At 40.4% G+C, this 21958-nt stretch overlaps 2 long non-coding RNA genes across 2 annotated transcripts; both read left to right on the forward strand.

Moving 5' to 3' along the window:
• The first annotated feature begins 4118 nt into the window (after positions 1-4118).
• LOC143502755 (uncharacterized) lies at positions 4119-5612 on the forward strand. The gene is made up of 3 exons (XR_013127154.1): positions 4119-4180; positions 4272-4521; positions 4627-5612. It is a non-coding gene; the product is annotated as an uncharacterized LOC143502755 (long non-coding RNA).
• A 7158-nt stretch (positions 5613-12770) lies between these two features.
• LOC143502754 (uncharacterized) lies at positions 12771-20675 on the forward strand. The gene is made up of 5 exons (XR_013127153.1): positions 12771-14085; positions 14753-15139; positions 17146-17231; positions 17442-18002; positions 20535-20675. It is a non-coding gene; the product is annotated as an uncharacterized LOC143502754 (long non-coding RNA).
• The last annotated feature ends 1283 nt before the right edge of the window (positions 20676-21958 follow it).

The following is a 21958-nucleotide window of genomic DNA, read 5'->3' on the forward strand; positions in this document are numbered from 1 at the left end:
TTGACAAGCCTTTGTGGTTTTATAATTTGTATTAGGATGTTTCTTGAAAGAATATCTATTATATCTTTTGTCTCATACCATCAGTGATAATCTTGTTATTACAATTGAACTCAACAGTCATTCACTTTTAACATGGGCATCGAAACAGTCAACTCTGAATATAAAATGTTAAAGGAATCACTTTGCAGACTTTCTTTAAATCTTTATAACAACTCATATCAGATCATATTTTTTCAACAAAGGATGAGAAATTTAAAACATCATGGCAATCTTTTTCATAGCAATCTTTTGTAAATATTGACTTCCTTACCAACTGTGCCCTATTATTCTGTGACCGCGGTCTTCATCCATGTGAAATTTCAAACCCTCTAAAATATTCAAGGACCGTCAAGGACGGCTGTCTTTTATGCCTGTTTTCAAAAACTTTCCAGGGCCTTGAACTTATTTTTTCAGATTCACAAACTTTCAAGGATTTCAAGGACCCGTGGGAACCCTGTAATAAGGAAGCTATAATAGATTTTAATCCATACTTCCCTTGTCCATACAGTGCGCACAGAGTTAGTAGTGATGTAAAAAAAATATGGGTCTGTACTGAAAGCATGATTTGATAAGGAAAGCATTATTTGATGTATGATATCAGCCTATCGAGATATGCTCACCATGTAAAATATTAATAAGGAAGCTATAATAGATTTTAATCCACGCTTCCCTTGTCCATACAGTGCGCACAGAGTTAGTAGTGATGTAAAAAAAATATGGGTCTGTACTGAAAGCATGATTTGATAAGGAAAGCATTATTTGATGTATGATATCAGCCTATCGAGATATGCTCACCATGTAAAATATAAATAAGGAAGCTATAATTGATTTTAATCCATACTTCCCTTGTCCATACAGTGCGCACAGAGTTAGTAGTGATGTAAAAAAAATATGGGTCTGTACTGAAAGCATGATTTGATAAGGAAAGCATTATTTGATGTATGATATCAGCCTATCGAGATATGCTCACCATGTAAAATATTAATAAGGAAGCTATAATAGATTTTAATCCACGCTTCCCTTGTCCATACAGTGCGCACAGAGTTAGTAGTGATGTAACAAAAATATGGGTCTGTACTGAAAGCATGATTTGATAAGGAAAACATTATTTGATGTATGATATCAGCCTATCGAGATGTGCTCACTATGTAAAATATTAATAAGGAAGCTATAATAGATTTTAATCCACGCTTCCCTTGTCCATACAGTGCGCACAGAGTTAGTAGTGATGTAACAAAAATATGGGTCTGTACTGAAAGCATGATTTGATAAGGAAAGCATTATTTGATGTAAGATATCAGCCTATCGAGATATGCTCACCATGTAAAATATTAATAAGGAAGCTATAATAGATTTTAATCCACGCTTCCCTTGTCCATACAGTGCGCACAGAGTTAGTATTGATGTAAAAAATATATGGGTCTGTACTGAAAGCATGATTTGATAAGGAAAGCATTATTTGATGTATGATATCAGCCTATCGAGATATGCTCACCATGTAAAATATTAATAAGGAAGCTATAATAGATTTTAATCCACACTTCCCTTGTCCATACAGTGCGCACAGAAAAAAAAATATGGGTCTGTACTGAAAGCATGATTTGATAAGGAAAGCATTATTTGATGTATGATATCAGCCTATCGAGATATGCTCACCATGTAAAATATTAATAAGCAGCACAACTCGACAGAACACCGGTCCCTATTCGACACTGAATAAAAAATAACATTTAAAACAACTGCACAGATAGCACATTAGACAGCTACATATCTAACCCTAGATAGTAGACTGTAGACACATTAGCAATATTTTCATGCTGTTGAGCTGTGTTAGCAATTCTGACCATTATAACAGGGTGAAGATATCAAGCGTTATTTTAATGCAATGCATGCCTAGAAGTTAAGATCATTGAACAACAGCCAAGTTGCAGCTTCAACATACGAATCCACTTGTCAACAGGACAAACTAGCACAGCTAACACTAATGTAGTTATCCTTGCTAGCATTAACTAACTAGATTATTTCATGGGCCAACCTAAAATATGAGATAAAATTTCCTTACCTTCGTATTTGTGTATGTATGACGAGGCATACATTTTTTGCTTTAGATCCAGGTTCTGAACCGATCGCAAATACAGGCCATCTAATGTGTATTTTTCCTATACTGAAACAAACTGCGTGCGCTACATAAGCAATGTCTTTGGTTTCATTCATGCTTTTCTCCCCCCCAGAGTTGTAAGGAAAATGCTTTATTGAGTTTGGTTTGGTTTAAAATGTTGTCATTGAGTCCAAGTGCGAATATGGGAGCGGGATAGTATCACCCCGCTTTGTGCAGTATGGTGGGGAAAAAGCCAAGTTGACAAACTGCAAACGTTTGTGACGGACGAGCAGAGTAAACGTGGCGAACTCGCACAGACTCGATGAACGAGAAGTAACGGAGGCGCGTAACGGCAGAGTGCATCGCTTTAAAAAGTAGGTGAGTTGAAGGAGGCAGCACGGTGGTGTAGTGGTTAGCACTTTCGCCTCACAACAAGGCGGTCTGGGTTCGATTCTCGGTCTGGGCTGCTCTGTGTGGATTTTGCATAAATGTAAATTTGTGAAAGATTTAGTGTCCTGTGTTCAAGGGATGTGAGTGTGTAAGCGCGTAAGCATGAAGTTGAAAGGAAAGCAATTAGTATAAAATAAAAGGATGGTTTTGCAGTAGGTCTGGACCACGGCTTTTTTCAACTGCCGACGTTGGCACTGGAGTAACTTATTACGCTTATACTTTACCTGGCGGTCCGGCGTGTACACGGCAGCGTCAAGGTCAGATTACGAACCCCCCACTGAGTGGGCAATCGGTTCGTAGCGCAACATGCAATCCACTGACCTACGGGAAAACCTCTTCTTACTTAAAAAAAAAAAAAAAAAAAAAATTTATCTTTGAAAAAAAATATATTGATAATAAAATGAAATAATAAATACCACAATAAGATTACTTTTTAATTTATACCATTAGTTTAATAAAGAATCAAATTTCGCCGTTTTGAAAGAAAAGATCATATATCAAACATTTGAAGATACAAGACGGAAGTTAGCATCGCTTACTAAGCAACAAACGTTGACCGCGTAGTGAGCATGCGCACAGTGCTGTTTAGCTAATGTAAATTGGTTGTTAAAAATGTTTGTCATTTAAAAACTCATACGATTTTTTATTATTTTATTCTTCTGTGAAAACACAAATTTCTGGGTTTTTCCCCCCTGTAAAATTATTTATCAACTTTATTAACATAACTCTCCAAGATGACTAGTAGTATTGTTGGAGAATTTTATTTGTAAAAGAATGCTAAGGTATATTTTAACCACAATGCTCAAGAATGAAAGCTCATATATTCTAATCAAACAGCTTTTTATAATCCTTATAGAATTTGACTAGCCTTAAAGTATTAACCAAATTTCTTATGTTAATCACGTTATATTTTGCTCACATTGTAGTATTTGTCACAGTACGGCGGGCCCACTGCTGGTCGCCCCCGTCTACAGCGGCAGCTGTCCTGTATCGTTGCGTTGTGTGTGTCCCTCGGGTGGGCGGAGCCCGTGATCCGTCTCACCTGAGGGTCGTTTGTTTGCCTATATATGTCTCGTCTTTTGTACCAGTTGACCGCTGGTTATTATATCCTTAATTCGGATCAAAGTCACGGGTTTTTGGTTTGCGCACTTTTCTATTAAACCTTCCATTTTCCCTGAGACTTGGCGTGATCGCTTCCATTTTATTTCGCTCACCCTGCCCGTCACAGTATTAATCAAATTGCTTATTATCAAGAGTGTCGGAGAAAATGATTGTCTGCTCTTTCCCATATTCTAAGTGCCTGCAGGATACAGGATGTTTAAAATAAGCTTCTGTAGGTCAGTTTGACAAGACCAGGAAGCGAAGACCTCGCTTCCACTCTTAGTAAGGAAACATCTGTATGTTTAACGTATGTAATCTCCTATGTATGGCTTTTGTGACACAGCAGAGGGTAGACGGCATCCTTGCACTCTGGGACAAACTGCCAGAGAGCGACAAAGGCAGTGCTGTCTGCCCGCCACGTCACAGAAATCGACTGTCCAAAAGCAGTCTTTCCTAGACGTCTGTTGTCGCTGGGACAGAGAGTCTGAAGCGGTAGGCGAACATTCAGTAATCCAGTATCCTTCGGGCTTTTCTAGTTTGGCTTGTATCCGTGTCACTGATTTCGGTATGTGTCTGTCTGCAGCTGCTTCCTCGGACAAGGCAGCGGGCCTGCTCAGTGGCCCAGGGTGAGCCGCCTCGTCGAGGCCATTTGCCCCGGCGCTTTGTCGCCTTCACCCTGGTGGGCAGACCATCGCCGGCGTCAGGGTGAACAGGTGGGCTGCCATCATGAGGGACTACGGCGTCAACAGGGGCGTAGTCCTGGGCAGCCCTGGCCTCGTGGCCCGGACCAGAATACAGCTCTTTGAGCTGAATCAGAGGACACTGACCCAGTGGTGAGTTTACCCACCTTTAAGTCTTTTTGGTTTGAAATTGATCTCATTGACACTGTGAGCTATACAGGCTGATTACTCATAGGCTGTGTTGCATTTCTGTTACAGGTACAACGCCAGGAAGAAGAAGCAGGAACAGGACGTTCTGTGCCTGAGCGTTGGCCAGTCCAGCACTCCCACGGTGGCCTCGGAACCCCTCCCTCCCGCGATGAGCTAGCTCCCGGAGCGTCCCACGCACGCCCACCAAGCCTATGACCAACATCAAGGCAGACGCTTCCGGACAGGCTTCCCAGCGCGTCTGAGGCCACCTTCCTCCGACGAGGCTCCAGCCATCCCTGTAACTCGGGTTATCTTGGACTGCACTGAGCTCAGGTGTCAGACACCATCATCACCACTCCTACAAAGTGAGATGTACTCCGCATACAAGTCTCACTGCACCATGAAGGGCCTAGTTGGCATCGCCCCACACGGTGCAGTGACATTTGTCTCCTCACTTTACGCTGGGTCAGTCAGTGACAAAGAGTTATTCAAACAATCAGGATTGGCCAAGTTGCTCACAGAAGAAATGGCAGTGATGATTGGCAAGGGCTTCCTAATTACTGATTGTGTTAAGTGCAAAGTCCACTGCCCACCATTTTTGTCAAAGCAAAGTCAGATGCCTGCATACCAGGTATCTGAAACGGAATCCATAGCCCGACTTGGTGTACGCGTAGAACGTGTAATAAGGAGAATCAAACAAAAGTTGTTTGATGGCATAATTTCCTTTTCCCCCACACAGTAAACAATAACCAGTTATTTACAGTGGCATGCCTGTTGTCAAACTATCAAAACAAAGCACTAGTTAAGTCATGGGTTAAAATAAAGCTCTTTTTATTAATCAAACAATAATTAATTACATATGAATAATTTGTAACATTTACATTTGTAACTGTAAATATTTTTTTCATAAACTTTTTTCATATTTCCAGGTTCTTTACATCAAAAACACATTGTGCTGTTTAAGAAAAGCTCAAATACTGTTAAATAAGGGAACATTTGATTTAAAAAAGATTCTGTATAGAACATGTTAACATTTCAATGACAGATATTTTGTCATATATGTGTAGAAGTAAAATAAATCTGTCTTCTCACGAATTTGTCTCTGTACATCTGCATTCATATAAACACGCTCCACAAAAAAAAATCCTCCTTAGCCCACACCACAATCACACCAGTGAAGCCCGCTGATTAGTAACTGACATTTGAATCTGCCAGTAATACGCATGTCTTTTTTTAGTTTTGAACATCCGTACTCCATATACAGATACTTACAGTCAATGTAATTCTTCACATTAGGGCATTTAATCTCGACCAAGCCAAACTGGGGGTATTCAGTGGGGTCAAATACGACACCATCAGGGGCTGCACCAAGCCAGGGAGCATCTGGGTGGATGATGAGGCCACATGGTGTGTGATTTACATTGAGTATCCTGCAATACTCAGATGCTGCTCCGGACTCCATCTCTAGACCTCTCTTCATTTCAGCCGTCCGTCTGGTACCTCTGATGATGCGTTCAGCAAGGGACTCTGCAGAGCTATGCCCTCTGACATGGCACACCTCACGAAAACGTGACGCTGTTACTCTAGGCTTGAGCCAGAGTTGACATCTCAATTCTGTGAGCCATATCAAGTGACACCTCCAAAGACTTCAGGTGAAAGAGTTCCTGTTCAGTGCACACAAAAGCACAGGTGGGTGCATCAAGGTGGTGGTCTTTTAGAGGAAGAAGTGGGGTTGATGGCACATCAGGGTGGAGAGTGATGTGTCGTGATGGTAAAACAGGCTGCTGATATGACAGACCAATGCCTTCCTGCACCATACCAAATGCACACTGCACAGCTGGCTTGTGGGATGCCATGCCTACAGTGGTCACCATGCCCCTGTAGAGTCCACTCCTACAAATTCAAGTACAGACAATATCCCAAACTATAAGCATTTAGTTTAATATTAAATTAGAATATTTAAATTAAAGTTAATTGTAACTATACATTTGTGGTAGAGCAGCTAAACTGCACAATTGCATGTCTAATTAGAAGTAATTAAGCACCATACCTAACTCCACCTTGAGATGTTCCATTCGGCACAGGTTTTGTGATCACCATGTTGTTGATTGCTCCTGGCTTTACACCCTAATAATATGGACAAAAGTTGCTGTAATTTAATTCAGGCAGTGCATTAAATTAGATAACCTAGCCACTAGGGTGCACACACCAGTGTATTTTAGTGCCGGTCCTAAGCCTGGATAAATAGGGAGGGTTGCGTCAGGAAGGGCATCCGGTGTAAAAACTGCGCCAAATCAAATGATGCGGATCAAAAACAGAAATTCCATACCGGGTCGGTCGAGGCAGGGCATTAGCGGAAATTGGACTACTGTTGGGACGAGGAGGAGAGGGGGGAAGAGGGTTCTGAAGCTGAAGGAGAGGAGGCAGAGCAGGAAAGTGGAGGTTAGAGTTGGTACGTTGAATGTGGGCTCTATGACAGGTAAAGGGAGAGAGCTAGCTGATGCGATGGACAGAAGGAAGATAGATATACTGTGTGTACAGGAGACCAAGTGGAAGGGGAGCAAGGCCAGGAGCATTGGTGGTGGCTTCAAACTCTTCTATCATGGTGTAGACAGGAAGAGAAATGGAGTAGGGGTAATCCTGAAGGATGAATTTAGTAAGACTGTAGTGGAGGTAAAGCGAGTAAGTGACAGGGTGATCTGTGTAAAGTTGGAGATTGATGGGGTGATGATGAATGTCATCAGTACTTATGCTCCTCAGGTAGGTTGTGATGTGGAGGAGAAAGAAGAATTCTGGAGAGAGTTAGATGAAGTTGTTTTGCAGGTTCCTAATGAAGAGAGTGGTTATTGGAGCAGATTCAAATGGACATGTTGGTGGAGGGAACAGTGATGATGAGGAGGTGTTGGGTAGATATGGTGTTAATGTAAGGAATATGGAAGGACAAATGGTGGTAGATTTTGCTAAAAGGATGGCTGTAGTTAACACTTACTTTAAGATAAAGGAAGAGCACAGGGTAACATAAGAGTGGTGGAAGATGCACACAGGTCGACTATATCCTCTGTAGGAGACGAAACCTGAAAGAGGTTAGTGATTGCAAGGTGTTACCCGGGGAGAGCGTAGCTAAACAGCATAGGATGGTGATATGTAGGAGGATGTTGGAGGTGAAGAAGAGGAAGAGAGTGAGAGCGGAACCTAAGATCAGGTGGTGGAAGTTAAAGGATGAGGACTGTGGTGTAAAATTCAGGGATGAGGTGAGGCAGGTACTGGGTAATGGTGGTGGTGTTCTGGATACCTGGGATGAAACTTCAAATGCAGTGAGGGATGTGGCTAGGAAGGTACTTGACCTCAGGACAGAGGAAGATAGACAAGGAGTCGTGGTGGTGGAATGAGGAAGTTCAGGAAAGTTTGAGAGGAAAGCGGTTGGCTAAAAAGAATTGGGATTTTCAGCGAGATGAAGAAAGTAGACAGAGGTACAAGGAGATGTGTCGCAAGGCAAAGAGAGCAGTGGCAGAAGCTAAAGAGAAGGCATATAGCAAGCTGTATGAGAAGTTGGACACTAAGGAAGGGGAAAAGGATCTGTACAGATTGGCCAGACAGAGAAACTGTGATGGGCAGGATGTGCAGCAGGTTAGGATGATAAAGGATAAAGATGGAAATGTGTTGTCTGGTGAGGAGAGTGTCTTGGGAAGGTGAAAGGAGTATTTTGAGGAGCTGATGAATCAAGAGAATGAAAGGGAAAGAAGGTTAGAAGAGGTAGAGGTTGTGAATCAGGAAGTGCCTCAGGTGAGCAAGGAGGAAGTAAGGGCTGCAATTCAGAGAATGAAGTGTGGTAAGGCAGTTGGACCTGATGATATTCCAGTGGAGGCATGGAAATGTTTGGGAGAGACAGCAGTGGAGTTCTTGACCTAAGAGGAGGTTTATGGATGCAGTGGTAGAGGATATCAGAGTGGCTGGGGTGTCAGTGGAGGACACTCAGGACAGGGCCAGATGGAGGAGTTTGATCCGCTGTGGTGACCCCTGAAAGAGAATAGCCGAAAGAAGAAGTGCATTAAATTAGATCATTCATCTAGTGTGATTATTATAAACTTACGATTGTCCAAGGTTTGTGCCAGCACTGTTCAGTTTCAGTACAGCTGTGCACAGGGGGAACAACTGGCACACTGAGCTGAGAAAAATGTGCAGTTTGAAAAAGCAAAGCCACTATACGTTTGCATAGGGCAGTGTCTGCGACATGTGAACAGCATGCGTGTCTCAGCACAACAGGAGTTGAATCAGAAAGTCCAATCTGTAAGAGGGTAAGCAAAATTAGTAATGACTTTGTTTAATTCAGGGGTTCCGTATACCAGTCCTGGGGATCCTATATCACACGTTGTGTTTTACCTTTTCTAAAACCTGATTGACCTATTTAGCAAATTAAGATCAATGTGGGTGGGGCCGAGTAAAAAAAGTGTTTTAAAATGGAGAAAAAAAATGTGCATGGCATAAGAACCCCAAGAATGGAACCTGGACCCGTTTGCTTATTTTATGACAATAGATTTTGCATACAGAACATGGATAGGCTATCACTGACATTAAAATAATGCTCAAGTTATACATAATCCTGAGACATGTATATCTGTCTAACCCAGGGATGTCAAAGTCAAATACACAGAGGGCCAAAAAACCAAATTTGCTACAAGCAGAGGGCCGGACTGGTTCAATGTTTATTAAAACATATTGAAATGATTGCACATAGCCTATTGAACCAAGACCTAACACAGTGTATATTATTTAATGCTTAAATGAATAAAGCAATATTTTCTTATGGATCTGTCAGTAATTTCAAGTGAAAACATTTTTCAGCAAGCAAACAGATAAAAACAAACTTCCTTCAAAGAAAACATGTCCTGTACATTAAATGAATAAAGTCAGGGGTGCAATTACTTACTTTCTGAGGTGTATGCAAACATACTATCGGAACGAACGAAAGTTGTTGACGGGGGGGAGGGGGGGGGGGGGTGGCGAACGTAAGATGGACACAAATTAAGTATTATATCTCATCGATTTGGCGCCCCCTCTAGTGCAGCGCCCCTATGCGTCGCATACGCTGCATGCCCCCTTTTTGCGCCACTGAATAAAGTAATAAAGGTTTGAAAAGTGCTGGAATTTAGGCTAAGTACTTGAAAATGCTTGAAATTGTAACTACTTCGTTTCACAACAAATATCTGTCTGACTGAACAGGAGTGAGTTTCCCAAAACGTTCTTAGCACTAAGTACTTCTTAACCTCGTACATAAGAACGAGGTTACGAAGTACTTAGTGCTAAGAACGTTTTGGGAAACTCACCCCAGTTCTCTTGTATTGCGTTAACAAATACGAGCCTCTTGTAATTCCAGGACGAAACATGAGAGAACGTGAAGACGTTAAGATTGGGCGTTTTGAAAATAAACAACCATTAAATAATGTGAATAAACAACGAATCATTTCGAATATATGTATAAATATTTAACTTAATTAAGTTTAATGTGCTGGTGCGCGCAAAGTTGCAAAATTCGAGAGGTGCACGACCTCACGAATCGACAGAGCGCACAGGTGAAGCCACTGCGATTACGTCATTTTCGCTGCGCGGACCCTCGCCGCTTGTGTGCGCTACAGTGACTTTGCGGGCTACCGTTGCATTGTGGGGAATGTAGTGTTTGTGCGTGCAAAACACCATCGGGTGGCTGTGTCTTGCGGGCCGGTTCTAATAGTAATTAAATATCATCCAGGGGGCCATAGATAATCAATTCACGGGCCGGATCTGGCCCGCGGGCCTTGACTTTGACATATGTGGTCTAACCTGTCAACAAACCCCTTAACTTTTGTTAGTCAAAAACAGTGAACATCTGAACTTAACGACAAACAGAGACTCCAACCCAGTCACTGAGACCCCATGTCATGCATATTTTAGTGCTTTTCCTCATTTATAATACCAGATTCAGCTCATTAACTAAGTAAAAAACTGTCATATTGGAGGAACACAAAAAAACTGCAAAGTATAGTGTTGACAGGACTGACTCTGGGGACTCTGTTTTGCCAATATATTCATTCCTAGAGCAGTGTCTCTTAATCCTACTTGTGGTAATTCACATAGCTCAACACACATAATCCACTTCACTAGTGACTTAATAAACCGTTTGTTTGATAAGCAGTTGGAGCTAGATCATGTACATTCAATACTTTGTGTGTTGAATCGTGGAATATTTAAAACTGTGTGGAGCAGTTAGGAACAGGACTGAGAAACACTGCCATAGAGTTTCAAGCTCAGCTCCAGGATACCAACAGCTCAATGTTATTCCACTTTTCTAGAATGTTCAGAATGGTCAGCGCAAAATTTAAGAGATTTCTTTCCATGCTCTCTACTTCACTGTAATCCATGCCTTAAAAACAAACAAAAGATAAGATATATAGCACATTATACTCAGTACTCTATATATAATAGAGATGTACTATGAAATGTACCATTTTACATCCAAATAAAATTATAAAAGTTATCCCATCTCTTCTCTCTCCCTATCCATATATAGCTATGGAGAACAGGTGGGATGAGGTATTCAACTTCCTCTCTCAGGGATCATACCCATCTGGGTATAATAACTCCCAAAAATTACATTTGAGGAGGTATGCTTCCAAATTTACTGAAAAGGGTGAGCATTTATTTGTTTAAATGTAGCCAGTGTCTTGGTAAGGTAGCTCTTTAATTATTATACGACTTTAATGAATGTTAATGAATATTCAATGCAGAAGGACAGCTTTTCTTTAAAAGTAGAAAAGCCATAAAATCCAAAGAAGAGGCAAGAAAGCTTTCAGGAATTTCACGCCTCTCCGATTGGAGGACATTCAGGCATCCTGAAAACTCGAGCTGCAGTGTGCTCCAGATTTTACTGGCTTGGCATGACCATTGATCTTGACAACTGGGTATGTGTTGAAGTGCGTTCTTGTGTGTTTTGAGCTGTTGATAAATCTGCATAAATATTAACAGTGACTTTCTTAAAGGTCTTGGAATGTGATCAGTGCCAGCGAACTGGAAAACCTTTGACTGGTGCCCAGCCATTGGAGTGTATAAAAGTAAATGTCCAGTGGTATCTCTATAATATACAACAGCTTTTAAGAAAAATGTTGAAATGTAAAATAAAACATGTATGTTTTACATTTATAGGTATCTGCTGTCTGGGAGCTCATTGGCATTGATTGGACAGGACCGCTTCCAAAAACTGCCGATGGCTTCCAGTATATCCTGACAGCCACAGATTACTTTTCCAAATGGGTTGAAGCTTTCCCAATAAAGACAAAATCAGCAGCTGAAGTGGGACGAAATATTTGCTCAATTTTATATAGACATGGTTGTCCAAATAGAATACTCTCTGATCAGGGAAGAGAATTTGTGAATGAAGTATGTCTAATTTTTTTTATAAATGAATGAATGTTTCAATTTATATAGTGCCTTTTCACGATACCCAAGGCGCTTTACAATTGTTAAGACAGCTACCTCTCAGACAACCAATCACACACCGGTGAGAAGCGGCAGCCAATTGCGCACAGCAACTTGTTTTTATTGAACAGAGAGAGACACAGATATACACTATGGGCATTTTTGCTGTTTAAGCATGGTTACATAAATGTGTCTCTAAACATACTTAATTATAGCATTTTACCCACATGTCTCATATCAAAATGTTCAGAACAATCTCAGCTCTCTTCCTAATGAGGTTACATTGACTTAGAGTATTGCATAAATAAATAATATGGTCCTAAACCTGGAAATATGAGGCATATTTTCAAAAATTTTCATATTTTATATGAAATTACACATTTACTAAAAGATCAATAATATTGTTGCTTGAAATATGTTTGCTCAAGGGTTTGCTTCACAAAAATAGTGAAACATGTAATATATATAGTAGTATACAAGTACAAAAATGTGTACACCAAACTACGAAACTCCCATCAAACTCCTGAACTACAGGCTAAATCAGCATAGCCAAAACCATATCCACTCATCTAGATTATTATATACTATACTTTCACATCTACAAAGCAAGCATATAGGCAAAAGACAAATACGAAATAATAAAAAAATAAGTAAAAATAATTTTATAAAGAATAAATTACGAATTTTGCACAGAAGCAGTTTCTAGCTAGACAGCCAGCTAGCCAGGAGGCTAGCTAGACAGCTAGTAACACATCGCGAGCCGATCTGCGATCGTCCGCTATTATAGTGAGCAATATTGCAAAATAACATTCATTTAGCCTTCGATCTGTTATACTTTTCATAAAACCCTTCAGGAAATCAACATAGGTTCATAACCGCTATGTAGTAGTAGTAAGGGCTAGTAGTAGTAGTAGTAAACTACTGAGCAAAACCGGTTTGTTTACCTCAGGCGTCAAAAAGCGGCCAAAACTTCCGCAAAGGGCGATATGTTTCCTGAGGTCGTAGGTCATCGGTCACGAGTCTCTCCTCAGGCCTACAATATGGGGGTCATCAGTAGACGCTAGCTAGCTAGATGCTACATAGAACTACAAACAGGACTACAGTACACCATCGCGAAATTCGCGACCCTATCTGTGATCGCCCGCTATTATAGTGATCGATATTGCATTTAGTCATCGATCGTTTATATTTTTCATAAACCCCTCAGGAAATCAACACAGGTTCATCAGTAGACGCTAGCTAGCCAGATGCTAGCTAGCTGCTAGCTAGCGAACTAACTACACGGGACCATCGCGAAATTCGCGACCCTATCTGTGATCGCCCGCTATTATAGTGATCAATATTGCAAAATAACATTCTATTAGTCATCGATCATCAACATACCTTCACCATCGCCATGTAGGTGAGTAGACGCTAGCTCGCTAGCTAGCGGCCGTCAAAGTGTATTTCCGTGTTTGTCCGAGGTGAAACGGATCTAATGCCGTCCTAAAACCCTCCTACATCCGTAAAGGGCGATGTGAGTGATGTCAGCGGTCATGTAATGACTGACACTTGAATCCGCCAGTCACAGCAGTCACAGGCAGGAGCAATAACCCCCCCCCCCTTGTGCAAGCCATAAAAGGATTAGCCATATACGGGCGTGCTTCAACTCGGTCATGTATTGCCATCTTGTGGCCAGTCTGCTCAAGCATGAATTAACATTTTTTTGAAAACAGTTTCCAGTTTTCAAACACGTTCTAACCGTGTGCCTGCGATGTTGTATCGCTGAGATATTAATAACATTAATGTATATACTCGCACGGTGGCCATCTTTGACGCATGGGTGCGTCAGTAGACCTGGGTGTCAACCACATCAAGCCATACAGAAGAAGCCAAAATGATGACAGGCAAGTCACCACTCAAGAATCTCACAAGATCCTCAAAGAGAATGAGACCAGCACATGTTCTGATGGCCCCAACTCTTTGACCATGGGAGGAGATTTGGAAAGACTAACTGAAGACATTTACCTGCCACAGAGACCATCAGTTATCCACTTTGCCCCTAAAAAACACACTCAAGTCTGTGATGCAACAACAGAGGTAAATTGAGGCCTACATAGGTCTTGAATATATTGTTTCTTGTTTAGTGTTTATTTGATCCATTCCTTATTATTCAATGAGTCTTTATACAGACATTTTTTCAATTACACAATCATTAGAGTATGATGAGTTTGCCTTTCACAGCTTTCTGTATACCAGTCAACAGTGTATGTGACAATTACCACTGTTGACTGTTGAAGCATCCCCCAGGTTCATCAGCCATACAGGAAAGCATACAAGAAAGAGGTTGTTAATGAGTTCTGTGTTCAAGTTTGACCTGTTGGTCATTTGTTCAGCCTACCCTTGTTTATAGTTTGCATGAAAGGGATTTGGCCTGTTCAAACTATACATGTTGGCCCGTTGGCCATTTAGACCTGTTGGACGTTTGTCAGATGCACTATGTTGCCAAAAGTATGTGCATACCTCTTCTAATGAACTGATCTGGCCAGGCATGGTCATTGTATGGGAGGGAAATCTTAATTCTACATCATGCAATGGCATAGGGAATTGTGTATAGATGGCCCTGGGTTTGAAAGGCCCTGGCGTTAAACTAGGGCAAATGAGAATGGTGTTCATGTATTCACATGCTTTTGGCCATGTAACTGTAATAGTACAGGGATTAGAAAAAACAAATATCTATGCTTTGACATTCATGCTGTGCTTTCAGTTCGAATGTTGTGGGCTGCAGAAGACTGTGGTCGGGTGGAGGCAGTTGTTGGACCATATAAACTGTTTGATTCGTCTTTCCGTACACTGCATGGGACCGAGTGGCTGGCTGATGATGTAAGAGACCAAATCACTGTCAAAATGTATTACAAGAGGAAGTATAACAATCTTTAATGGTTGTTTATTTTACAATGCAGGTTATTGATGCGTACTTGCACACACTCATTGAAAAACAGCAGGTAAGTGGCAATTATATTTATGTAGCTGTGTTAGGTATTTCTTGCAACATAATTAAAATTTCAGTTGTTCTTAACAGAAAGCTGTTCACCAGCTCTGTGGCGTTATTGCAACATCGTTGTTTTCTGGACAATTCCAGAGGCTCAAAAAGGTACTTTCATCACTTTTACAGTCTAGCAGTAATGATTATCAGTAACAATAATGACAACTTTGTATTCAACACATTCTTTAGATGACGTTTCCACTGGAGGAAATCTGGATGTGCCCTGTAAACACTGGGGCTCACTGGGTTTTAGTGGTTTGTTTACCTTTCCTTATTTTTCAGAGCAGGTTTGTTTACACTACAAGTCAAATGTTTGGTCACACCTACTTTGTTTATTTTTATTATTTTTGACATAAAAAAACTGGAAAGATGCTAAAGCAATGAACGAATGCTGTGCTCTATTTATGCTCTAATAAACAAATATTAGATTCTTTGAAGTAACTGTCCTGTTCATGAAGCAGCACCTATGATGCTTTAACATCAGTCCTGAACACATTCTCACATGCAGAGACCTTGTAGAGAACTAAAGTTCTGAAATAAAGGGTGCATTTAAAATGAAGTATGTTGAGAATTAATTAATATATACAACAACCTTCCCAAATTGTCTTATAAACAAATTAAGGCATAATCCTTTAGATTAAAATGTCTTTTTTTTTGTGTTCAAACATTTGACTGGTAGTGTACATCAGTCATTATTTGCATGAATCGTACAGAGATATTCTAATTGTGCTATGATGCAGCAGAATGTTATAATATGACGAGAGAATAACATGAATGAACTAATTTATTTTAGATTGTCAACATGTCTGACAAGGTCCTTGTGTTGATCGATCCCCTGGCAAATGAAAGTGCACTCGAGCGCAAGCTGCTACGTAACTGGCGGTAATAACATTTTAACATTGCTATTTTACAGTGCTAATTTTGGAGCTTTTTTCTGAAAAGAACTGGTGTGATGTTAAACTGTGTTCTTCTATCATTTTTTTAAAACAATAATTAGGAACTTCTTAAGGATGACAGGCCATGGAGACCAGGAGCCTAAATGGACAGTACAAACAATGCTGCACAACAAGCAGCAGGATTCCAGCAGCTGTGGGATTTTAGTGTTGAGGGTAAACCTTTTGAAAATAATGTGATGGGCATTTATAAGTAACTGATATTACTCTTACCATGTAAAATGCCACTTTGCAGTTTGCAGAAGATTATTTCCAGAGGAGAAACATCAGCGCTGTCCAGACATCCCCACAAGATGTTACCAAGGCACGACTTGAAGTAGCCTGTGCACTGCTGCAGTGTAAAGTTCAGTGGTATCAAACACTGCATGAAAGCAGTGCCATAAAGTTTTCTTTAGTGAAAACCCATATAAATCCATATTCCATCATCTGACTCAAAGGTAACGAAACTATCAATCTGTGTCCTGTACCATAAAGCTACTGCAGAGACTCTTTACTACATGATTATTTCTAGAGAATGAGTGCTACAGTTTAAAACCATACTAAAATCATTTTTTCTAGGGAATGCAGATGATTACTGTGTGGTGTGCTCCTTGCTGGAATCTGATGCAGACAAGAGCATGATTGAAATGGTAATGTATAACATAAGCATACTTTGTATTATTAGACAACTGGAGTAGTATTAGTACTAATATGTACCTAATGGCTTTTTTTGGGGGGTAGGTGCAGTGTGATTTCTGCAGTAGGTGGGCACATGTTGAATGTGCCGAATACAACAAAGACACTAGTCTTACATATGTGTGCAAAAAATGTTACTGTTGTAAAAAGTTAGTGTTGTGCTTGGTTTATATACAAGTTCTAATAAAGAAGTTCTAATAAACTGCATATCCATGTTTCCCTTGTCCATACAGTGCACACAGAGTTAGTAGCGATGTAAAAAAAAAAACGTACGTCTAGACGTAGACAACATAAACACACGGCTGAAAGCTGAAACACATGTACTGAAACACATGTACATAAACACATGTACTGAAAGCATGATTTGATAAGGAAAGCATTATTTGATGTATGATATCAGCCTATCGAGATATGCTTACCATGTAAAATATTAATAAGGAAGCTATAATAGATTTTAATCCACGCTTCCCTTGTCCATACTGTCAGGGTTGGACCCAGGACCGTTCCTCCGGTCGCCACAAGGAGGAGCCCGCGAGCTAGACCTGGGGGCAATCAGGCACAATAGGCTGCAGGTGTTTGCAGCCTACTTACGGCGAGCAACTTCAGCAGTCCTTTGCTGAAGTTGTTAGTTGTATTCACGCTCGCAGCCTAATTAGTCCCTAAATGCACATGTAATGTAATGAAAACCAAAGGAATGATTGTTGAATGTTGGTTCAGGCCTAAAGAGCTTGTTCTTATCAAATTTAGATAACACTACACTAATCAATATTTTTTTTCCTTAGGTGACAATTCCACATCCTGTCAGTTGAGATCCAATAATTCAGAGACAGTTGACAAAATGTATTTCCCAACCTGGGAATAAGGGTAGTGCGCTGTCCACACCAATCTGTGGTGGGGAGTTTGACATCTTCAATGGGACTGTGTGTCTACTGGAGAAGAAAAAGAAGACCAGGAGCAAGAAACGGCAGTTCTTTACCCAGATTTTCCGAGGCAGTTCGCTTAAAGCCTGGAAGAGAGAACGGACCAAGATGTTTGCATCTGGTGATGGTCCAGATGGAGGTTTCTGTGGGTGCTGTTAAGAAGCAGAATGAGGAGGAAAGACAGGTTGCTGCTGAGCCCACAACCATCACTCTCAGTCCACTTTCAGTTACAAGCTGCACGTCAACATCCGTTACATGTGATGTGGTATCGGACCACTGCATTTGAGCCTGAAAGGCAGGATCAGCTGTTTGTACGTGTCTTTCTCCTTTGAGGGTCATGATATCAGCTACCCAGCCAAACCTTTCCTGCTGGAAAAAAATACAGGGGCCTTTTGGACAGGAACCCTAGAAAACGTTAACCGGGTGAGTGACAAGATGCTGCATATTAATAACAACCCAGATCATCAATGACCTCAAGAACAGGGTAGATAATTAATTTACATTTATGTTTTATAGTATGGTTCATTTATTTAGTATGTCAGGGTTAGTTTTTTATTTAGTAAAAAATAAATTAAATAAAAACAATACCACAACTTAGTCAAGGGATCCATTTGAGAGACCAAACTTCCCAATCAGTGTGGCCAAGGGACTCTGTAAACATTGTTCTGTAGGAGTGAATAGAGCTGGAAAAATTGCTGTATGTCTCATTATCCCATGAGCAACGCACACATGAATCATCTTAACTTTTATTTATATGATGCTTGCTTGTTCTAGGTATTTCCAGGTCTTAAAGGGAACGCCGGCTGATAACATATGTAAGCCTTAATATCGTGTAATTACTCTAAATTATTAAGACACGTTGTAAAAATTCACAAAAAGTAGCAGATTTATTAGATTTTCTGTAAAATCCCTCTGCACGTAGGTCTCCATTTTTATAACTGCTGACGGGCACAGCAGGTAGTGACGTCAAATGGTTGCAGTGACTGGCCGTCGCGCTTGAGCACAGCTAGCTACACCTGGCTACCCAAATTTTTCTCCTCTTTTTATCTTTGGGAAAACTGTGAAGACTAATATCAGTCTTCCACTGCCTTTCGACTGGAAATAACATCCAACGGCAACACAGTGTGGCATGGTTTTTTTTAAGGTAGCTCAGCTAACTAACATTAACTCTAGTGATGTGTCGGTCGCGAACGATCCGGCTCTAAGAGCCGGCGCTTTGAAGTGAACGATTGGAACCGGCTCCACAATGGGAGCCATTTTAGGATCCTATTTGGAAGCCGCTTTTTCCTTCAGTATTGCGCTTGTGCTCTGCAAGTGCCACAGTTTTTTTCCAACATCGTTTTTATTTGTCCTCCGGTGCCTCGCTGTCTCTCCCTCTCCTTGCACGTATTGCTCTGCTTCTGCCAGTGGTAGAGAGCGGAGAGTTTATTTCCTCAGTCGGTGCTTAAGCTAAGTTGATACCAGCGCGAGGGTCCGTGCGCCGTGCGTGAGGACCCCCGTGCGAAGTGAGGTCGTGCACCTCTTCAGCGCAATGAACAAAGTTATGTATGCCGGGTTCATACACCTTTACAAGGTGGAATTCAAGCACTTGTACGTCACTTTTCAATATTGAAAAAGGCCATTTTCAATATTTCCCAGCACCTTAAACTTAAATATTTATACATATACTCGAAATTATTCGAAATAATTTGCTTGTTTATCACATCGATTCAGTCAGACAGCTATTTGTTGTGAAACAAAATACAGTTACATTTTCAAGTACTTTAGCCTACTTTGGCACTTTTCAAACCTGGAACACAATGCAACATTAATTTTTGTCAGGTAAATGTTCCTTCCCCTGTTTTTAAAGGGTGTTTCTTTATACTACCACATATCGTTTCGGACAACACTGCAAAGAATGTCTCCACGGCCCGCATGTCAAGCGTGTGCTCCACACATCTGACCAATCACACGCAGCTTTCAGTTAATAATGTGGTGGTAAAACACTGAAAAAAAGTTAGCTCGACTTTTTTTGTGGAAACAGCAGGCAATTGGCCAAGCTGTATTGCGTTCTATTTTGGTGCTATTTTGTGATAATTTAATAATTGGTTATAATAAAAGTTTTATTTATAAAGCCTTGTTATGCAGCATTTTTACTCATCACAAGTGCTTAACAATGTCAATAATGAAACAAAATGTTATAAAATTAGGTTTAAGCTATTAATTAATAATGTAAAAAATATATATGGGGAGCCGTTTGGGAGCCGACAAGAGCCGGCTCTCCACAGTAAGAAGAACCATTAGAGCCGCATCTCAAAATAGAGCCGAAAATCCCATCACTAATTAACTCCTTCCAACCGCAGTCAAGTTTAGCGCGCTGCAACCATTTGACGTCATCTACCCAGCAGGCATTGCGCGTCAGAAAACATGGCTGCGCCCATATGTCAAATATTTCGAATAAAAGTGTTGATTTGTAAATAAATTTGCTGCTTTTGTGATTTTTTTTTATTTTTTACAACATGTCTTAATAATTTAGATTAATTACATCATATTAAGGCTTACAAGTGTTACCAGCCGGGGTTCCCTTTAACATTCTTTAATGCCCGTGTACTGCTGCAAAGTTTAGAATATACACTTATACCTCTTGAACTCTTAGGAGTTTAGTCTGTACACGCTTCAACCTCACACTGAACACCGTTAATTAACTAAATGTCAGTAGTTATGCTATAGCTATGATGATCCTGTGGAGGACCCATGCCACTGTGGAGATCTCGTCCCAACTCCTTTGATCTAATCATAGTACAGATCCTCGCCCATGCCCATCTCATGCATTCCCTCAAACACCTATTAGTCAGCAGTTGGCAAATATAGAGTGATACATTTTTAAAGACTTTGGTAAGCTTAGGTAATTAAAGCAGTTTTTAATAAATGATAAGGAAAGAAGGTAATGTTAATGTCTACCTTCTCCACCTGCAGTCCTGCGTTCCTTGTGCACAGCAAACAAACTGTACTGGCTCTGCTTGCTTCAGGGATGCTGTGTGGGAAGCGGCCGCATGCACCATTCTGGCCACTAGTGAGCTTCATCCCCTGAATACTGTTGGTCTCCATGGATACTCCTCTCATTCACCTGTGTTCCAACAGCCTCATCACCACACTATATAACACTTCCAGTGTCTCCCAGTACATGTGAAGTACTGCCATCACTTCCTGGTCTGCATATCAAGTCTATGTTACATTATGAAAACATTTTGTCTGACATGACATAAAAACGGAATAATATGACATTTATCAAAATGTATGATTATGTTCATTATGTTGTAGTCTCTACATGCAGACCACCTTATTATTTTGGAGACATACACCATCAGAATGGCACTTCCAGATGTGTGTACACCTGTGTGGAGAATTCCTTCATGGTGTGACGCATGTACAGAGGTGGCAGGAGGCAGAGGCTGCAAACTGAAAGCTTCATTATCCATGGTAAAAAGAAACACCAAGACTCAGGCCAAACGGCAGTAATAATGTAGATAGCAGCACTTTCATGAAAAGGAACATTTCAGACCTTAGTATTGCAAAAAGTATTTGTATTCACAATTATTGTATTAATGTTGAGGACATCTGATTAATATGAAAATATTGATTTCTTCAGAAATGCATTTTATGATCATATTCAGAGAGCTGCCACTGTGTACGTAATGGGGTTGAAGAAAAACATTGCCCAGATCTTGAAAAAATGACCAATAATTATAAAGAGCTAATGCTTGAAATGAGAAAATATGATTTTGTGATTGATAAAAATATCCTTAATGCTGTGATGTACACAGAGAAATGATACATTTAAGCAAAAAATTTGAAAATGTCAAAGTCCAATTTAAATCATTATAGTGGACCCATGTGGGTTGGAGTCCTGCCAAGCACTGAACGATTCGGTGAACAAATCTTTTGAACGAATATTTTTAGTGAACTGATTCTAATGATTCAGTTCATCTAAAAGAACTGCTGTGCCCATCACTAACAAATAATGTTACTCACGATCAATGGACACACAATTAATTAGAAAAACAGCCACGTCGTGCCGCTGCCTCTATGTACTCCATATGTGCGAGCTATAAACTGGTGCATTACGGTTGCCACCTAACGGCAGAAATAAGAACTGCAGGCAATACGCTAATCTTCAAATAAAACGAACTTTAAGACTGACAAGTAAATAACATTCGTTTGTAGACAATTATCCGTCCAATGAGTAGAGATGTCACGTTTTGTGGTTAACTCTGACAAGCATACATTACTGCTAATTTAATTCATGTGGCAGAATATTTATTTGACAGCAGTTAAATAAAACGACAAGGTATTATGGGTCATTTAGTCCAATACTCCGCAAAAGGTAATTATTTTGCTAG

The sequence above is a fragment of the Brachyhypopomus gauderio genome, unplaced genomic scaffold (assembly GCF_052324685.1).
Source record: "Brachyhypopomus gauderio isolate BG-103 unplaced genomic scaffold, BGAUD_0.2 sc204, whole genome shotgun sequence".
NCBI classification, from domain to species: Eukaryota; Metazoa; Chordata; class Actinopteri; order Gymnotiformes; family Hypopomidae; genus Brachyhypopomus; species Brachyhypopomus gauderio.